Source organism: Saimiri boliviensis, chromosome 20 (assembly GCF_048565385.1).
Source record: "Saimiri boliviensis isolate mSaiBol1 chromosome 20, mSaiBol1.pri, whole genome shotgun sequence".
In the NCBI taxonomy this organism is placed as follows: Eukaryota; Metazoa; Chordata; class Mammalia; order Primates; family Cebidae; genus Saimiri; species Saimiri boliviensis.
Genome location: NC_133468.1, coordinates 26,449,540 through 26,468,718, shown reverse-complemented (window position 1 = coordinate 26,468,718; position 19,179 = coordinate 26,449,540). Strand labels below are relative to the sequence as shown.

General features: G+C 39.2%; 1 protein-coding gene across 4 annotated transcripts in view; it reads right to left on the bottom strand.

Moving 5' to 3' along the window:
- Positions 1 to 19,179, bottom strand: part of SDK1 (sidekick cell adhesion molecule 1) — a 948,273-nt gene that overhangs the window by 486,792 nt on the left and 442,302 nt on the right. The gene's annotated exons all lie outside the window — the stretch shown is intronic.

Here is a 19,179-nt window from a genome sequence, read left to right as displayed (position 1 = left end):
CTATGCCTAAGATAAGACTTATATTGTAACGAAAAAGACATTATAAACAATAAACAAAGAAGCTAAATATACATATGTAAAGAAAGGTAGTGATATGTGCTATGCAGAAAGTCAAAACAGGGTAAGGAGCTCAGCAGTAATTGGAGAAACGCGGGGAGGGGAGCTATTCTGGATGAGGAGGACCTTTCTTGGGAGATAGCATTTGAGAACACAGTGAAATAAAGTGATGCACCAGGTCATGGAAAAATCTTAGGAACAGCACTCAAGGAAGATGAACTGCAAGCAGAAGGATCCAGAGGCAGAAACAAATAGGAGGTTGTTGAAATAAAGTGAGAGACGGCAAAGACTGGAGACATCCAGTAGTGGGCTTTGGATGCAAGTCACAGAATATTTGAGTCAAACTGTTGATTAATAGTGTTTTATTAATCATGCAGGGTAAGGCCACAGGAAATTCTTCTGGCACTGCTGCTGTGGCTAAATGATGTCACCATGTTGGAAGACATCTTTTATGATCCATGCATGCGGCAGATAGCTGCTAACTCATGGCCAGTAAGGTCCAGGCATTGCCCTTTCATACAATGATATCCAAAAGCAGAAGTTTTTCTCATCATGCCATTTGGTTTACCTCTTTATATCACTTTTTTCATACACGCAGTGGTGATATATACCCTCTTCCTCCTCTTCCTCCTCCTCCAACATCTACTTACAATAACTAATAGGTATCAAGCACTAAGCACACTTTCTGGCACATAGCAAATGTTCCTTAAGTGTTTACTATTTTAATTGCTTGCAGTTGAGAGTATTCGGTGCCCCGTACATCCATTCTGGTAAAGTAAATAGGTCTGGAGGGTAAAAGTGCGATTTGTTAGAGACTCTCATCTTCTCAGGGACTACTTGTCCTCTCTCTATAATTAAAGTAAAAGGTCCACTCTAATTTGCTGGTTCTAGCTCTGTATACAGAAGCCTACAAGAAAGATGTAAGGGAACTGTGGCAAGGAGAATGGGCTGAATGTTTTGGGTTCAAAAATCTGTGACTTAGCAAGAGTATTCCGCTACAGAGGATGAGTCTCGAATCTCACCCAGAAAGTCAAGAAACTTCTTCCAACTTCAAATTCACCTGCTAATACATCTACGCAGAAACTTAACAAAGGGCCTCTTTTAAACTAACCCTCACGTGATTCCCCTCACCCTCTCTTACCTCTATATTGAGCCTTTTCCTCTTAGTTGGTCTGCGTAAGTATTACTCTCCCATTCAAGGCACCCAAGGCCTGTGACATTCTTGAACAGAGCCTTTCCTGACACACATGTGTACTGCTCCAGAAAAATTTGGTACAATCTAATTTATGCCCATCAATAAGTAGGAGTCATGTGTACTGAATATCCATCCAGGCTTACTCACGTTGATGAAGGTCATTTATCTGGTAGAAAACCAGTCTCCATTTATGACGTACAATTTGCTGCCATTTGTTTGTTTGGTTCTTTGCTTGCAAAAATTTCTTTCTAGCATATTTCTCCGTGGGTGTCTTTTCCAATAACCAATCCCTTTGTCCTCTAACCAAAAGGACACAGACCTTGTAGGAAAGGAAAAGCTTTTCTCCACCCTCTTCGGTTCTCTGACTGGGTCTGAAATAAACTGACAACAGGCAGACTCACAGGGAATTAAAAACACATGATTTTATTTAGTGTTAAAAGTTTTACACAGAAAGGGGTAGAGGGAGGACTTCATAGAAAGAGCTGTGCTTGGAAGCTTTTATACTATTTGGAGAAAAGACAAAAATGTTAAAGAGAAGTGACATGGCAAAGGAAATGGACTTTGAGCTTCTAGGAGTGGCAGATTATATGAAGGCAAATATGCAAATCTATGGAGAAACTAATGGCAGATGATGGCTGGCTCCTAGGGCTGGATTGTGTAGGCTCTTTCATGGTGTCCTCTCATCTCCAGTAATGAGGCTGTTACTCCTTTTCTGGGAAATTCTCCTTACCAGAAGTAGAGCTGGGGGGAACATCTTTACCAAAGAAAATATATGATGTTTTCAGGCTGACAGGAAAAGGCAGAGAGCTTATCCTGTGTCTTTTTCTTAATTGTTTTCAGCTCAATATAATCTGTATGCCAGAATGGTACATTTGGGGTAACATAATCTGATCTCTTACTGCCTTTTATGTCATGAACTTTGACAGAAATAGAAGAGATTAAGGAGGAGAGAAAGAAGGAAGAAGAAATGGGGGGGAAAAAAAGAGCGACCAAGAATTTAATGCAATCAGATATACAAAAACAAAATTTAAATTGCCCTCTCCAAAATTAGTGTTCTATGTGTTCTATTTTTAGCACTAATTCTAAATCAGTAAAAAATACAGCATACACACACACACACACACTACAACATGGGTACACAAACTGCAGCTCAAGAAAATAGACAGCGTATAGTTCTTACGGTCAAGAGATATGGATCCTGGTTTTGGTTCTCTAAGTGTGCATGTATGTGCATCCAAAGATATGTCCAAACACATGCATACACATACAACCATATATGTGTGTGGTATGAATGTATGAGGGGGTGTGCGCGCACACACACACACACACATATATATATATATATATATATATATATATTTATGGAAAAGTCATGTACTACTTGTTCTTTGGTTTGCATGGCAGTGAAAGAAAAATAATAAAGTACATCCATCCCAATAGTTCCTGTCTTTCTTTGAAGGGTCAGTGATATGGAGACATGGGATAAATGGGGTTGTAAATGTAAATGATATATTACTAGCTTCAAAGCTTTATGCAATTTACATAAATCTGCATGCTAAGTTCAAAAAACACAAGTCTGTATTATTAAAGTTAATTAGGGCAAACTACTATTTAATATAATAAATCTAATATTCAAGAATAAAACAGAAAATACAGAACAGTATTAAAAACCAATTGTTTTAATCATTTCCTGATTAGGACAGCTAAAATAAGCTTCACACACATATGACACGGCCAGTGGGGTGCATGATTCCCACACAAAGAGACCACTGTGGTATCACAGAGCAAAGATGAAGACCATCCCCTGGAAGCTGAGACAACAGGGGCCTGGGGATTCTGGCTTAGTGCTCCAGTGAGGGCTTCCTAAAGTTTTGGTTACACCAAAGATTGCCTGGAAAAACTCGAAACACATTGGCCAGTCCCATGGTTAGTGAGAAAGACCATCACGGCAAGCCTTTTGATACATTTCTTAGGACTTAAGAGAGTAATCAGCACATCCACTTGGTATACAGGAGGTGGCAGGGTGGGTTCTTCAAGGAGATGTGGCCGAGGAAGCCAAGTTTTCCATAATCTACAGATACCACATTCCATGAGGCTCCAGAGGGAGGCAACAGGCACATTAATCACAAGGATAGGTCCCTGATAGCCTTTCTATACAACATGAGTCTTCCCTGTGTCCACACCTGATGAACCATAGAAAGGTTCCATGGTTTCTATGAACCATAGAAAGTCATCTGAGAAAAGACGGACCTCAGGAATGGCAGAGTAAAAGTCTCTGAAAATCAGCTCTTCCATAAAATCAGTGAAAACACGGACAAAAATTGTGAAATCAACAGTTTTGAAACTCTGAAAATTAAACAAAGGCATACAACAATCTAAGGAGTGTTTATTCCAGAAAAACAGAGAAATCTTGCTAAGAACAAGCAAACTATAAGCGTTTTAACTCACCCTACTCCCCTAGTTCCACAGAACCCTTGAAAACCAAGTCTTACAACTACAGGAGCTGTGAAACCCAATAGGCTTAAAGCAACTAAGGGGGATAGAAGAGAGAATTCTTACTATGGTATCTGTTGAGAAGTTGCCTTGAAAAGCTCCATTATTAGGCTTGCCTGTACATGACCTAAATCTGACTCTGTGCAAAAAGCCCTATCCCTAGGGCAAACAATCTGTGACAAATACTCAATATTGCAGTTCCCTAAGGCAGCAAAATGAGTTAGGGCTAATAAGCAACAGACCAAAAAACTTAAATGGAAAAACTGGAGAATGACATGGCCATAGGGGGTTCCAAACTAATCTGACTCATTCCTGGAAATTCAGAAGGTCACATACATGTACGAGACTAAGTGCATGTCCAGAAAAAGCATTGGAAAAGGCCCTAATATATCACCTCTGGCATGACAGATTGACAATGTATGTCACCTCTGGTTGACTCTGGCTCTAGCACGTGGAGGGCTGTAAACTGCCTGCCAGCACATTGCAGGCAAGCTTCAATAAACACACAAGTCCCTTTCCAAAGGCTTGAATATTTATCCCTCAAATCATTTAAAGAAACCTGTATCCAGTCAGTAGATGACCACTAAGCTAAGTGACAAGAGGCTAAACATACAAATAATATATATCTTACAGAATTTTCTTAGGCAGGTCACTCAACAAACAGAAGCAATATAAAAAGTAAATTCTGCATAGGGTAGGAAGTCTGATTTCCAAAGTTGCCATATTGTATCATTAAAATGTCAAGTTGTTAAAAAACATTTATGAAATGTGCAATGAAATAGGAAGGTATGAAGTATACATGGGAAAAAAAGCAATCAATAGAAACTGTCCCTAAGGAAGCTTGCATGTTAGGCTTTACAGATAAAAACTTTTAAATTAGCTACTCTAACTATATTTTTAAAGATAAATAATTTCTAACAAATTAAAGTATGAGAACTATGTCTCAAAAAACAGATTATTAAAAGATGAAAATTATTTTAAAAGTATCAGTTTTTTGGTTAAAGGGTAAAATAACAAATAAATTCACTTGAGGGACTCAACAGTATATTTTAACCTGCAGAAAAAGAATCATTGAAGTTGAAGACAGGCTAATAGCAATTAGTCAATCCTAAGAACAAAGAGATAAAAGGAATAGTCTCAGAGAAATAGGAGATGCCATCAATTGCACCAATACACAACTAATGGAAATAGCAGAAGGAAGGATGAGAAAATAACAGAAAGACTATTGGAAAAGTATTTAAAGAAATAATGCAGTAAACTTCCCAAGTTTAACGTAAAACAATAGTCTGTATATGTAAGCAGCTCAAAAACTCTAAGAAGGATAAATGCAAACACATCAACAGCCAACTACATCCACGTAAAACTGTTAGATGGCAAAGAGAAAAGTCTTGACAGCAGCAAGAAAAAAATTATTTGTCAAGAAAAGAACAACAAATAAGATGAATGTATGCCTTCTCATCAGAAACTATGGAATCCAGAAGGCAATTGGATGATCTATTTAATGTTCAGAAATAAAAACTGTCATCCAAGAATTAGCTACCCAGGTGTGTACATTCAAAGAAAGAAGTAAAATTATCTCTTAGATGAATAATCTTATATAAGAAAATTAAGGAAATATTAAAAAACAAAACAAAAAAACCTGAAAAATAAGATAAATGATCACTTAGGTAAAGGATGCTAAAGATTCCACAAAACACCTGTTAGAAAAAACAAATTAGCAAAATGATAGAAAACAAAAAACACAATGAAAATTAGTTGTTTATACACATTAACAACAAATAAGAAAAGGAAAAAGAAAACAATTTCATTTACAATAGCATCGAAAAGAGTAAAATACTTACAAATAAACTTAACAGAGGCACAAGACTCATACAATGAAAACTACCAAACATTGCTGAAAGAAATAAAAGAAGACACAAATGGAAAGACATCCCATGTCACAAATCAGATGACTTATTGTTACAATGTCAGTGCTTCCCACAATGATTTACAGATTTAATTCAATTCTGATAAAATCCTAATGGCATTTTATTTTGTAAAAATAAAAAAAAAACATGAAATTTAAAGGTACCTCAATAGCAAAATCAATCTTGGAAAAGAACAAAATTGGAAGTTCATACTTCCTGATGTCAAAATGTATTATAAAGCTAGAGTAATCAAAACAGTGTAGTAGTTGCATAGGGAGAGGCATATAGACAATGTAATAGAACAGAAATTCCAGAAATAAACCCTTCCAAATAGGATCAAATGATTTTTCAACAAAGGTGCTAAGACCATTCCATGGATAAAGGACAGTCTCTCAATAAATGGCATTGGGGAAATTGCATATCCACAGGCAAAAGATTGAAGGTGGCCTTTATCTTACACTACTTACAAAAATTAACCCAAAATGGAACAAAGATTTAAACATAAGACCTAAAAGTGAAAGCACTTAGAATGAAACATAAGAAAGAGGATTCATGATGTTGAATTTAGCAATGATTTCTTGGATGTAACAACAGAAGGACAGGCAACAAAAGCAAGATGGTAGAAGAGGAGTTCCCCAGCTTTTGTCACCTCATAGAACAACCAACTAGCACAACTATCTATAGACAAAACACTTTTGTGGAAATCCCAGAATAAGGCAATCAGGCAGAAGCACGCCCTTGGACCACAGAAACCAAGAAAAATTTCATTAGAAGGGTAAGAGGAGTGGAGAACTTTGGTTTGGTCATGCTGCCCCTCCCCCAATCTGTCAGAGCACCAGATGAAGAGGCTTCCCCTAAGCTATACATTTTCCAGTAGGAAAAAGAGAGCCTAAGGTAGACATATAGCATTCCGGGGTACTTCCCAGGAAGCCTCCTTCTGTCTTGTCTCACAGGGAACACTGAGAAAATTAGCAGGGCTAGACCACCTGGGGTTGGCTAGGAACAGAGAACGATGGAGCTCAAAGCAATTAGCTCGTGGATCTCAGTGGGAACACCAAATCCCTGCCAGTGGAGTTGCCTGACCAGAAGGCAGAGCCAGTGGCCTTTTGGCCACATAGCTTTACCAGTGTCACCATTTGGCCAGGGAGGGCAGTCAGCAACTCTGCCTGCCATCAGTCGCTAGTTAGCAGTCTGACTCAGCCCTGGAGCCCAGCCTACAGCCCTCCTCAGGCAGAAAGCCAAACCCCACCCAGCAGAAAAGCATAGCCTGAAATCAGCCAGAGACCCTGACCAGCTATGGAACACAGTGGACCTCCTTCCCCCTGCCGCCACCACCCAGGGCACAGAGCTCAGACGACAGCCCCGCCTGGTAGCAGAGACAACCTGCAGCCACCCCAAGCAGGGAGACCAGCCAGGAACCCCGCTGACCACCTGACCAGAGAGCCCAGACAGCAGTCCTAACCAATTGTGAAGCCCAGCCTATGGCCATGCCCAGCTGGGAGTCCTGTCAGTATCCCGCCCCAACTGCAGGGCACTGCCTGCAGCCCCACCAAGCTGCAGAGCACATCTAGAATACTATTCCACCATAAGGAAAGAAAGCCATCCCACCATTTGTGACAATATGAATGTATCCTGGGGATATTCTCCTAAGTGGAATCAGACAGAGACAAATACTGTATGATCTCACTTATATGTGAAATCTAAAAATGACAGCTCATAGAAACAGAGAGTAAAATGTTGGTTGCCAAAGCTGAGGCATAGATGTTGGTCACAAGGTGCAAACTTCCAGTTATAAGATGAGAAAGTTCTGAGGATCTAAGCTACAGCATGGTGACTAATAATTAGTTAATAATACTGTATTGTACATTTGAAGTTTGTTAAAAGAGTAGATCTTAGTGGTTCTCACCAGACACACATAAGAATGGTAACTATGTGAAGTGATGAATGTGCCAACTAACTTAATTGTGATAATAATATCACAATACATATGTATATCAAAGCATCATGCTGTACATCTTAAACATCTAACATACATATATATGTGTGTGTGTGTGTGTGTGTGTGTGTGTGTATATATATATATAAATGTAATTGTGCCTCAGTAAAGCTTAGAAAAACTCCCACAGTAGTGGGGAAGAGAGGAATTAAACTGAAGACAGCAGCTAAAAAGAACCTCTAATGTTTAATTATAAAATTTTTAAAAGTACAGAAAATAAAAGAAGTAACTAGATTGTATATTAAGTGTGAGAAAAAAGTAGATACACTGGACCACATCAAGATTAAAAAATTCTGTGCATCAAAGGAAAAACTAATGGTCAAAATGCAACCTACAGAGTAAGAAAATAAATTGGCAAATTATATATTTTATAATGGGTTAATACTCACAATAAACAAAGAACTCCTACAATTCAAAAACTGAAAAACCAATAACTGATTAAAAAAAAAAAACCAAAACAGGCAAAGGACTTGAATGGATACTACTCCAAAGAAGGTCTACAAAAGAACAAAAAGCATACGAGAAGATGCTCAGTTGCACTAATAATTAGGAAATAAAATTAAAACCACAATGAGATAGTAGGTTCATCTTCACATATTAGGATGGCCACTGTAAAAAACAAAACAAAATAACAAATGTTGGTATGGATATGGGGAAACTGGAGACCTTGTGCACTGTTATTGTGGATGTAAAATGTAAAATGGAGCAGTATGGATATTCCTTAAAAAATTAAAAGCAGTATTGGCCACCACCACCACAGGGGCCAGAGCTTCTGCCTCCAAACTTTCCTTCCTTCATGGGTCCAAAATTTGAACACTGATTGTTGTAATTGCCAAAATCATTGTAGTTCACCTTCAATATTGCCTCCATCATTACCAAATCCATTGTAGCCATTCCCACTGCCACCATATCCACCACCACCACAGCTGCCACCAAAGCCACAATGACCACTGAAGTTTCCTCCATGACCAAAGCTGTCATTCAATACTTTGCCAAACCATGAAATCAAGGTGGCTATGGTGGTTCCAGTAACAGTAGTAGCTATGGCAGTGGCAGAAGCTTTTAATTAGAAAAAAAAGCTTAACAGGAGAGGAGAGCCAGAGAAGTGACAGGGAAGCTACAGGGTACAACAGATTTGAGAACTCAGCCAAGCACAGTGGTGGCAGGGCCTAGCATCTACAAAGAAGATCTGATTTAGACAAATACTCATGTGTATGGAAAAAGTTTGAGGACTGTATTTGTGACTAATTGTACAACAGGCTATTTCAGTTTTTGTTCTGTGGAAAATATAAAGCATTCCAACAAAAAGTTTAAATGTAAGTTTTTTTTTTTTTGCACCCATGTTATTGATTGCTAAATGAAATAGTCAGATTGTGATACGAATAAATGTGTGTGTGTGTTTTTTTTTTAATACGCTGTATAAAGTTTGTCTACTCTGAAGCCATCTTGGTAAATTTCCCCAACAGTGTGAAGTTAGAATTCCTTCAGGGTGATGCCAGGTTCTATTTGGAATTTATATACAACCTGCTTGGGTGGAGAAGCCACTGTCTTCAGAAACCTTGGTGTAGTTGAACTGATAGTTACGGCTGTGGCCTGAAGTTCACCATTGAAAGGGATTACCCAAGCAAAATCATGGAATTATTGGTTATAAAATTGATTGTTGGCACATCCTATGCAATATATCTAAATTAAATAATGGTACTAGATAAAATTACAGATGAGAATGAAGCTTGTCTATCATCCATTATCATGTGTAATTAATATATCATTTCATTCTCAAAAAAAATTAAAAACAGAATTATCATATGATCTAACAATACCACTTCTCAGTATATATTTAAAAGAATTGAAGACAGGGTCTCAAAGAGATATTTGTATACCCATGTTGATAAATGGCATCATTCACAACACCCAAAAGCTGTGAACAACCTTAGCATCTGTGGACAGATAAACAGGTAAACACACTGTGGCCTATCCATCCAATGAAATATTCTTCAATGTTAGGAAGAAAGTTCTGACACATGCTATCACATGTGTGAACCTTGAAGACATTATGCCAAGTGAAGTAAGTCCGTCACACAAAGTGAAAGTACTCTATGACTTCACTTATGTGAGGTCACTAGAGTAGTCAAACTCATAGAGACAATGTAGACTGATGGCTGCCTGGGGCTGCAGGGGAAGGGGAATCAGAGAGCTACTGCTTAACAAGTACAGATTTTCAGTTTTGTAAGGTGAAAAAGTTCTAAAGATGAGTTGCACAATAATGGGAATATATGTAACACTATCAAATTACACATAAAATGGTTATGATGGTAAATTTTATGTTATGAACATTTTACCACAATTAAACATTTTTTACAAAGTTGAGAAGAAACAAGCTGATCTGTAGTAAAAGCAATTAATGGCGCTGGACTCCTGCCCTATGATTCTGAAGATACTTCTATATTCCAATGATACATTCTCCACTGGGCTCAAAGTAGGTTGAGGGAGTGTCCTGCAACTACAGGGGCCTTGACTGACCAATAGCGGAGAATGAGGGACACGTAGGGGATGTATATGTGGGGAGAACAAGAGACACGGGGCACTCAAGGCAGATTGCCTACTTCAACATTAAGTCAAGAACAGGATTTGCTTGCTATGTGCTGAACTTGGAAAATACGGATTACCTGAGATGAAAAAAACTGCCAACAAAAAGAAGGTTAATAATCCGAACAATATGAGAATCTGTCTGTAAGACAGAGGCTGTTCAATGGCTCCATCCCTATGCAGTGGAGATAAAGTGCTTCAGATGCACATCAGCGGCACTCATTACGAATGTCCCATACAACACAAAAATAATTTGGCCTGCAGCCTTCCTCCAACTGGAAAAGAACTGGTGTTTAATTAATGGTTATTTCATTTGATAGATTTTTGGAAGGGACACATTATTTAAGCTGTAGATGGTAATCAATCTTAGATAATATCTTGAACTGCAATGTTTAACCCTGAAGTACTGATTTGATACTTAAAGAGCAATTCCACAACAGACAAATCCTAAAATACATCCCTATTCAAGGATCATTCTTGACACCATCTATAAGTGAATTAAAATCTGAAAATGGATTTCAGGACCTATTATTAATTTGGGGTAGAAGTATTTCCTCATGCTAATTTGTGTAAAGACAAATTCAATATTCTTCTTGATCTAGGTATGTCAATGTAGATTTCATTCTTAAGTAAGACACAGATTTCATGTATCTATCCTTCCATTGCTTATAGAACACATATTCTGTATTAGGTCTCTGCTAATAGGCCTAGCAGTGGGGTCCCTAATGATATAAAGAAATGTAAGAACAACTATAGTTAATTTTCAGCATGTTACTACAGGTAAGAGAACTATCACTCCTTGATTCAAATTATCTGTCATGAAGAAGATGAGATGTGTTTCACCAGCCTTCATCTTATGGGGAGGCAAGGAAAGGAGCTGTGGGTCCAGGGCACAGCCAGGGATTACGGCAGATATGGATCAATAGTTCCCAGCATGAATCCTCACAGTAGTTGCATCTGAATCATCTTGGGAGCCTGTTGAAAATAAAAAGCTCTCAGGGCCCAGTCTTTGGAGATCCTGGTCAGTAGCTCTGGGCAGACTCCAGAATAGGCTTCCTAGGTGATTCTTATGCGCAATTCTGATTCAGATCTAGAAGCAATTTGTTCTCATAACAGCCGTAATAGGTGTTGGTGTTATAGCCTTGTGCAGGGAAGGCTCCTCAAGCCAACAGGCCTTAAGTACAAGAGAGAGAAGCAACTGGTAGTTACCCTATTTGCCCTTTGATCCATCTCTTTATTTCGTACATCTGTATTGAGAACTTACTTCATTACTAGTCACTATAGTAGGGGCTACAAAAACAAAGCCAAGAAAGACGGGCATAGCTTTTGGAACTTGCGGGCAAGAGGTAAACACAGACCATAAACAGGGGATTCAACGATGGAAGAATGCCTGCCACACACCCACAGTCACTCACTGCTCAGCACTCGAACCTCCAGAGCAGGGAAGCTTAGAATTTCCAGCCTGGAGAGACAACTATGAATCCGCCAAGGCAAAGACAGCACTTTTATTATTTGTAGTTTCTACAAATCAATCATGTAAACTAACAATCAAACAAACTAACTTACTGAATCAGACACTACAGACAATTTATAATCACTGCCTAACTACACATATTTAGGAGGCTTCCCAATGTAGTACCTGTTTTCATGCCAAAAGTTCTTCGGACAAAGCATATTCTTGGATATTAAATTTGGTTCAAGGGACCTATTTAAGGACATAAGGTAATAAAATATCCTTTAAAGACTTAAGATATTGAAAGCCAGGCACAGTGACTAATGCCTGTAATCCCAGCTCTTTGGGAGGCCGAGGTGGGTGGATCACCTGAGATCAGGAGTTCAAGAACAGCCTGACCAACATGGAGAAACCCCGTCTCTACTGAAAGTAAAAAACTAGCTGGGCCTGGTGGCATGCACCTGTAATCCCAGCTACTTGGGAGGCTGAGCTAGGAGAATAGCTTAAAACTGGGAGGTGGAGGTTGCAGCAAGCCAAGATCAGGACATTGAGCTCCAGCCTGGGCAACAAAAGTGAAACTCCATCTCAAAAAAAAAAAAAAAAAAGACCTAAGACATTGCACAGGGAGCCATTTGTATGTACCTAACATGTTCTTTCCAAGAAACTTGTCCAACTCTTTTAAGCTCATCACTGAACTACCTAATGTCCATCTTGTTTAATTGGTGATAAACGATACTGATCCCCAGGAATGAAGTCACTTTTCAATGCATAGACAAACGATGGAAACAAAACACAAGCCTGTAACTCCCAAGATCACTTGCTATAAACTAGGTTGCCTCCCTAGACTTCAGGGTAACTTCCATTCAAGATAAACTCATTCTCCACAGCAAGTCAGGATGACTGCAGTCAGAAAGGTAGAATAACACATAAAGATACTCTAGTTGCTGCACCTATATCCCAAGGAAATTTAAAGCCTTGAACTGCCTCACAACCATGCCATATGATGCTTATTGAAGCTGCAACGGCATCTTAAATTAAAGCTTTCATACCCTCTCTGTCACTGAATTATATGGCATTAAATGTGTGGCTAGACATTTCAGTGCCTCAGTTAAACGAATGAAGGAGACACATTGCAAGGATTAATTAGTGTTTGCTGCTCAGTCTCTTTAAATGCTTCCCGAGGAGAAAGCAATGTTTTGCCAGTGAGAGAACAAAAGTATAATTATTAGCAATGAACAAAAAGGAAATATGTGAAAGAAATAAATAGCTCAGACTGAACTGAACTATTAAAGAGATGACTGATGGAAATGCTATAAATACAAATTGGATAAAGCAGAAATGAATTGTGTCAAGTTTTTAAAAAATCTTCCTCTATCTTTCCTTGGACTTTTAGAAAGTTCTACTTTATTCTACCTAAAAAAGCTCCAAATAACATATCTATTTCCTGACAGAGTACAAAGATATATTCTTATTATTTACACATGCTTATAAATACCCCTGCATTCATCTGATCACAACAATTTGAAAATCAGCCATTTTCCCATGACCTACTGACAAAACAAAAAGTAGTTGGAGTTACCAATTCCCTACACCTTACTGTCTACTTCAAACACATAGAAAGCGCACTGGAGCTCTGTGTAGGAACAAATATTCCTTCATTCACTCTTCCATCTTAGAAATAAAATTACTAGGAGGTTCTTCTCCATGGAGATGTTATTTTTCTCTTGCTTCCTAAATCTGTATGCTTCTTTTATTCAATTCTTCTGAACATGCTGTATTGGAATGGTGTTTGTATTCCTGGGGTTCTATCATCATCACATAGAAGAGATGACAAAATGACTAAGAGATAGAAAAATTATCTACTTAAAACACCTAGTCCAGATGCCTGCTCAGGTGGATCTCAAGCACAAAACAGAGTAAGACACATAGTGTGTAACTACAAAGCAACACTACTAAACATAAAAGAATAGCAGAAGAGATGTTGTCTGGCAAATCATCAAGCTGTCGGCTGGCTTCCTTGTATTTCACCAGTGATGGCAGGGTGATGGGATCAGTGGCTCCACATTGTCCACAGTGCCCTCCCATGCTGACTTGGGGCATGGTGATAGGGTAATGGTTCAGTCACAAACTTGACACAAGCAGCAGCTTGAAAAAACACTTGTATGTTTTTTCTTTCTCTCCTAGACCCACTTCCAGGAAACATGCCCATGTAAACTTTATGGAAGAATGTAAAGAGGTGAAAGAAAATAAGAGACCTAACAGGGGCCATCCTTGATCAGCTGTCCCCCTGTTATCCTGCCGCTATGATCATGGATGCATGAGTGAGTCCAGATCAGCCGAATCACCTCGCCAACCCAGAGACTTGGGAGAAATAACACAAAGTCATTCCAAATAAGTCACTAAATTTGAGAGTAGTTTTGTTACACAGCAACAGCTAACTGATACACCACTCAATGGAAAGGGAGAGGATATGAACTAGAACCAAAATTTTCAAAAATAAAAGCTGTCCTGAGGTTCATCAGGGACCTCAGGCCTGATGCTGTGTTTCAAAAGACTGATGGCAAAGACGCAAAAGAGTCTCTAGTCTGGGAGCCAAAGCAGAATCTTCAAGGCTAGGATGTGGTAGGCACAGTTGCCAAAGAGGGGTCATATGTCCTCTCCCTCCACGCCACTCTCTTGCTATGCCTGAGGCTCCTCCAGTTGGCTGCCTCTTGATCCATTTACTCTTGGAAGTTTCCTGGAAGGAAGATGAACCTTAATCTTGTGTGTAAGGAAAACTGATCTAAGATCTGGAACCCAAGCCACAACTCTTGCACACTACTGGCTTCCTTCCCAGAGAAAAAAAGCCATTTGTCACCTCATCCTCTCGGTCTTGCTGCCAGGACACTCAATCTTCCGCTGGGCTCTTCCCACTGGCACCCGTTCTCACTGTCTCTCTTCCTAGAGTCTTTTCATTCACATCTCTATTACCTTCCATGTCCTACCCGCCTGTCATTTCATACAATCTGCTTTTTGAAAAAGTAGACACAGATGGTCCCAGAAGATTCAGAGTCTTGGCAAAGTTCTATTCACTGGCTTCACTCCAGAGCTCCTACTCTCACCAGTGCTAAAGAAAGCAGCCTGATGCCTCGGCTGTCAGATTCTGTTAACAACAGGTGATTACGCATGAAAACCACAGCAGAGCCCCTCCAATCATATGCAGAAACTTAGTAAGTGGGCACTGTGAGGCTAAGATGCCCTTCTCTATTTCATAGAGTGTGTGTTTCAGCTACAGATTGACTGTTCTCCACATCATCTCTGTCTCAAAGGGATCCTCATGAGCAATGGTCCCTAATCTGTGGCTCGTTTTCCCTATGAGGACAAAGATTTCTTGCTAGGGGCAATCAAATCCATGTGTACTCAAGTACTATCTGTAGAATGAATAATGAAATAATGGATCTCTCAGACATATATATGCACTACTGTTTTCCAAATGTTGTGCTCAATAAAATGAAAATTATCTGAGGTATGTTACTAAATCCACAGTCATTATGGGTGAGATAGCATATATGTTAGCATCATTATGCATTTTCTCAGTTCTTGAATAATAAGATCTCAGAAATTATGAGACTGAAAATTTTGGTCATTAAAAAAGTCTTCAATTCACATAGGCTGGGTTGAAACCACTGATCTAGAAGTCAGACTCATTCTTAAGCTGGCCCAGGGCCACAAATATTCTCCAGGGTGATCTAACAAAACTAAATACACAACACATCTTAGGGTCTAGGGAAGGCTACTGCAAAAAAGATGGCAATGCAGTCAACCAGTTAAGTTACTCAGACCTAGCACTGCTGGCATTTTGGGTCAGAAAACTCTTTGCTGTGGAGGGTTGTGAATTACAGGATGTTTAGCCGCATCCCTGGCCTTCACTCACAAGATGCCAGATGTGGCTCCCACCCGGTTGTGACAACCACAAATGTCTTCAGAAATTGTCAAGTGTTCCCTAAGGGGATTAATACTCCCCTTCAACCAATAATCTAGGCTACTGTGTTGGAATATAGCACTAGAGTGAGCACTTTCAACAACCCAGCCATTAAGCTATGAAATTATGTATTGGCCAGAATGAGAACAGATCTTCCCAGTCCCACACCTGAATATCTAAATGTTAAATATGCTTCTTTCTTTTTCTTTCTTTTTTCTTTCTTTTTTTTTTTTTTTTGAGACAGAGTCTTATTCTTGTTGCCAGGCTGGAGTACAGTGGTGTGATCTCAGCTCATTGCAACCACTGCCTCCTGGGTTCAAACAATTTCCCTGCCTCAGCCCCCCGAGTAGCTGGGATTACGTGTGTGCACCACCACGCCCAGCTAACTTTTTGGTTTTTTAGTAGAGATGGGTTTCTTCATGTTGGCCAGGATGGTCTCAATATCCCAACCTGGTGATCTGCCCACCTTGGCCTCCCAAAGTGCTGGGATTACACGCATGAGCCACCACGCCTCAGCTAACTCTGCTTCTAAATGCAAAACAAAATGATGTTTTTCTAAGATAAAGAACACTTAATTTCATTAGATCTTACATCCAAACTTTATTAATATCCAAAAAAGTTTGATGCCATGATAAAATCAACATCCTCTAGGCAAGGACAATGTCACCAAGCACAGTTAAACCACATGATCAAGTGGGATTTCACACAATCAGCACCTAATCTCAAAGGCTAAGGTCAGGAGGCACGGTTGTCATCTTGTATTCTCCCTCAAGTTGCCTTCATAATTTTTAAATACAAGTTTTTCTAGTAATTTTTTTTTAGAGAGAGAGAGTCTCTTAGAAATAGCCACTGGAATTTGCTAACTCATGACTACATGGTCATCTCCTCCTCTCAATGTCACAAGACCTTTCTCTGCTGTTGACCACAAAGTAATGCTGGGAGGCGTTTTGGGGCTTTACTTCCATGTAAAAGACTACAGTTTCGATTTGTGATGGAATCGTAGCAGGGTCACTCAGCTAAGAGGTGGTGAGCACACCCCGCCTTCCTTCTTAATGCAGTTCTCAATAACTGGGCTATTTAAAATTATGCCTGTGGTGAAATATTCCACTAAGTTGGTCAGATTTAAGATACCGAGAAGGAGGTAAACCCTGAGATAGTCCTCACAGGATCAGTAGCATTAAAATAGGTAGAAGTTGTATGAAAGCAAAGAGAAACAGAATAACTTTATAGTGGAGATAGCTGACAAGTGATCAAGTTCAGCAGTGATCAAGTTCAGCATCAACAGTGACACATCATGGTGATGGCATGGGCCCTTCACATGGTATGAGAATGGCACTTCACTTCTGTGGTCTTCCTCCTCAAACTCATAATCATTCTAACCATGAGAAAAACATCAGCAATATCCAACTGAAGAATATATTACAAAATACCTGACCAGTGCCCCTTAAAACTGTCAAGGTCATCATGAACAAGGGAAGTTTGAGAAACTGCCAGAGACTAGAAAAACCAAAGGAGATATGGTGACTAAATGTAATGTGGTATCCTGGAAGGGATCCTGGACAGAAAAGAGGCATTAAGTAAAAACTAGGAAAATCTGAATAAAGCGTGGACCTCACTCGGTTAGTATGTTTTACTCCTGGTGACTCATTTTAAAATTTCTTGGCCATGTGCGGTGACTCACACCTGTAATCCCAGCACCTTGGGAGGCTGAGTTGGGCAGATCACCAGAGATCAGGAGTTCAAGATCAGCCCAGCCAACATGGTGAAATCCCATCTTTATTAAAAATACAAAATTTACCCAGACACAGTGGCGTGAGCCTGTAATCCCAGCTACTTGGGAGGCTGAGGCAGAAGAACTGCTTGAACATGGGAGGTGGAGGTTGCACTGAGCCAAGATGGCACCACTGCACTCCAACCTGAGTGACAGAGTGAGGGTACATCTCAAAACAAACAGACAAAAAATCTCTTCCTGGCAAAAGAGGATGGCAGGGCAGAACCAGCCTTACAGAGAACACAAAAAATAATGCAGAGGGCTTCAATGGTGACAAGCTGATGGCAAACGTTAATGATAAATCCAACATCAGACTTTCTCTCCAGAATACAAGGCAATGGAATGAAACCACTTCCTGTTAAGGGATTCTGATTACACATTAGATGAGCAGACACAAACAAACAGAACTCTGATTAAATCAATATGGCAACTAGGTTGTTTTTTAAACTAAAAGTAACTTGCTTCTCTATCTGCGATGTAAACAATCAGTGAGTGATACTTTTGCTAACACCTATTTATGATGCAAGTGAAAATTTTGAAAATCAGTTCCTTCAAAAGAGGGAAGCATTGTTTCCTAACAGCAAGCCTGCTTTCTTACACAAGCATGTCATGCCTATAAAGACTGCAATGCACATTCCCAAGAATGTCAGTCAGAGACCTACCTTATTCATGGTCAATTTATCAGGGAGACAGGCAATTACAGTTTGATTAGCATGTAATAAATGGTGTTTCTTTCCAATCTATCTAGCAAAGTGGTTGAGCAAAAACTGTTTGGTGTGATTTACACCCTAATAGACTACACAGTAGAAAGATGTTTCATGTCAAGGGATGAGGAAAGAGAAGAGTTGGGGAGCTGGTAGAACATTTAATAGAATAACAAAGCCCAGAAAGTTTGACATCCTTCTGCAAGAAGGTCTGCTGGTACTGAGGACACTGGCAAAATCTGCTGTGATTTCTCCCAGCTCCTGAGTATATGGAGAACACAGAGGTTGATGTTTGCCACTACCCACATTTTAAAGTTTTGGAATCATTCAAGTCTAAGTTTTTTTTTTTTTTTTTTAATTTAACTTATAACCTTGGAGATGATTCAATGACAAAAAATAAAATCAGAAACTTGCAATGGATAAAAGCAAATGAAAACAAATACTTTAGAAAGTTCTAACAGGACACAAAACAAAGAATTCATTTACTCCCTAAAGTAAAACACGCAAAAGGCTGACAGTCGGGCCTCAAAATTTGTCGTAAGACTGCAAAAAAGGTTTCCTATAAGAGAGAAATACTTACAGTCCAGTTACTGCTTTGAAATTTCATTGTTTGCCTATATCGACTATCTTAATATCCAAAAGCACTAACTTTATTCTTCATACTGATCAGAATTAACAGATTTTAGTGAGCATACTTCTAAATCTGATCTTTACAAACAGTGTGTGTCAATCCATTGGCTGCCATATTTTACTTGGAGTAGTGTAAAGAGTTTTATGAATCAGGTTCTAGTACTCATCTAAAATGTTCTTACATGATGGATTCTCACATCTCTAGATCCTTTTTCTACAAAGTGGAAATTCCTGCTTTACCTATTTCACTAGGAGGCTATGAGGAAAGAACATTAGGCAGATGTAAGGTAATATTACTTCAAGCACACTTAGCAAATCAGCAATTTATTTGCCCCTAAAGAATTTTAATAGTGTCCCTCTTGCACTGAGATATTGGCTCCTGAACACAACCTTATTTTTCTCAAACCAGTCATTATTTTGTGATGT